Genomic DNA, 2799 nt, shown 5'->3' on the forward strand with positions numbered 1-2799 from the left:
TTATGCAGGTAGAGACCGTCTTGGCAAAGAGCCAAGCACTTCCCACCTTCCACCAGTTACCCGTGACGCAGGCACCACATAGGACCTTCCCCACTGCCACTCTCAAACGTGCAATTAGTTTCCCCGATACGAAGATTACATGAACGAAGCTCTCGCACTTCTGGCAGCATGCCGTTGCTACAATCATGCATTTCCTGGGCAACCTGCATCCACCACAGAAAAAGGGTGTCTAACCTTAAGCCGGGCTCAACTTTGCTTTGAGGTTAATGCCTGTATTTCTGCAAGACATGGAGTTAAGAGTGACCACAAGTGGAAGAGCAGTGGGCTCAACCCAGAGCAATTCCATCTCCCCACCTCCATGCTTCAAAGATGTGAACATTTAGTGGAATGGAGTGACTCTGGGCTGAGAGGATGCTACGCCCCTCAAGACTTCATTTGTCCGTCTCCCCCCCCCCCACACACACACACCAAGTCCCACTGAAATTAGTAGGGGTTTTTAAACCACTGTTCAACGCTACTCTACTTGAATTTTGCTGCTCCAAAGAACAGGGACTACAGCCCCCAACATTCCTGACCACTGCCATGTTGGCTGTAGGGGCTCATGGGAGCTGTAGTGCAGCAATGTCCAGAGGGCCACGAATGCCCCACCACTGGTGACGGCTTGAAGCCAGACAACTGCAGTCAGCACCCACACATGGACTTCCCCCGCTGTTCCCATTGCAGCCACATGTAGCCTGCACCCTGCGAAACCACTGGAGGATCAAAGGACCCTCTGGAATAGCACCGGACAGAGAGCAGGGGCTGTAAGCTGGCAGGGCGTGTGGAATCCACAGACGATGGGGATCCAAAGCAGGATCTAATCTACTAGGGCTTAGGGGCAGCCATTTTTTCGCTCCATGCTACACTACAAAAGATGGATCCTCTGACCAGATTCAGTTATTTTTCTTTTTTGGAAGAGTTATGGCTTGGATCCTATGGCTCAAGAGAAGAATCAAAATAAAGCAAAAAAGAGAGATCTATTTCCTACAATGGCAGAATGTGCACAGAAAGTGTTAGAAACCACACCATTATACAAAGATCCACACACACCTACTCACGCATACCCACCCACACTCTACACTAGCGTAAAGCTCTGCAGACCATTATTCACCCCCTTTCACCAGCTACGTACATGGAAATGTTTTATTTAAGGCAGGAAGTATTAAGTTAAGGTGAAGATACCTTTATTTAATTCTTTGTACCTGTAAAGTCACTTTTGTACAGATTTTATTTTTTCAATAACAATCGCAGAAAACATAAATAGTAAACCTTTTGAACGTTTCCTAAAATTAAGTTGCAAAAGTTCTCTGGAAGACATTCGTTGAAGGCCATCTTAATAATACTTGTTGTGTTTTGCTTTGTGTCTCTGTGTGGTTTTCTTCAATACAATCAGTAGATAGATCGCCTCAGCACAAAGAAAAAAAAACAAGTTTTTTTTTTGTAATTCATAATGGAAATGAGAAATGGAGCAAAGATGGCAGAAAACCATCTCTCCAAAGCATTACCACTTAAGCTGCAAGACCAGCATAAATGTAAATTGTAAAAAAATAAAAAAATAAAAAGATACTGTGGTTGTATTCCTTTCTAATACCCTTTACTTTTTTCTCTTTTTCTGATGGCTTAAACAATCTTAACATATTCCTGGTATCTCTTAAAACAAATTATAGAGGTGAAACTTTAGCCAGCAGGTTCCTACTTAGAATGATGGAGGACAGTACTATAAACCCACGGCAAAGAAGGGGGTGGGTGGGTGACAACTTCAATGGATGTGCGGAGCTTTCTGCACTGGCAGGGAGAGGACCCCCCCCCCCGCATGGAGTTGTATGGGTTGTACCAAAATAAATTCAACAAGGAGCAGAACCACTGAAACGAAGAGACCCAATTCAGTCACGTCCTTTAATTTCAATGAATCTACTCTAGAGTAGGCTTTGTGCTGGAGACAACTAAATGCAAGTGGAGGGGCTGAGTTGGAGGTCACACCTTCCATGACCGCTAGGGTTTTACGCAGGAGGGAAACACCTGATCTGATCCTGTAGAAAGAGGCATTTTAAATAAGACAAGGCAGGTTGAACTCTCTCACCCACCCCATTCCAATAACAACCGTGATTTCAATTTCATCTTTTTAAAAAACGAAAACAAAAACACCCAGTTCCATTATTTCACTAGGAGAGCAAACAAATTCTTAAGCCTGCTTCCCCCTCCAACTTCAGCTCCATTTAACCAATAATTCTGCATATGATTCAAAGTCCGGGATACTTTCCATAATGAACCAACTTGAAAAAAAGGGGGGACGACTCTATTTGAAAAATATATATATATATATTTTTATACTTTTAAAAAAAAAGTTGTTGTTTTTTGTTGTTTTTTGCAGATGGAACAACCAATGGTTGGAGTTTGCTTTGGATCTCCAATTTCACACAACCGCAGGAAGCCACCTGAAATATGCCTACAGGGGAACGAATCCTTGGGGGCGGGGAAGGAGGTGAAGCCCGAGGGGTGACACTCTGCACACGTTTGGCTCAGTGACCCAGGCTAACCCTTCAGATTATGGCGCAGAAGCCACACCCTACCCTCAATACTGTCCGGCCTGAAGCTATCGACCTGAAAAATCCTTGATAAGAGAGCTGAAAGAATGGCACGTGCCCTTAGGACACGCTGCACGGCTGTACTTTAAGAGTCACACAATACTATTTTGCTCAAGTCCTCTCTTAATGCACCATTGATTCGGAGGAGAGGCAAAAGGGGGTGAGGATCCACGGG

Source organism: Lacerta agilis, chromosome 15 (assembly GCF_009819535.1).
Source record: "Lacerta agilis isolate rLacAgi1 chromosome 15, rLacAgi1.pri, whole genome shotgun sequence".
Classification (NCBI taxonomy): Eukaryota; Metazoa; Chordata; class Lepidosauria; order Squamata; family Lacertidae; genus Lacerta; species Lacerta agilis.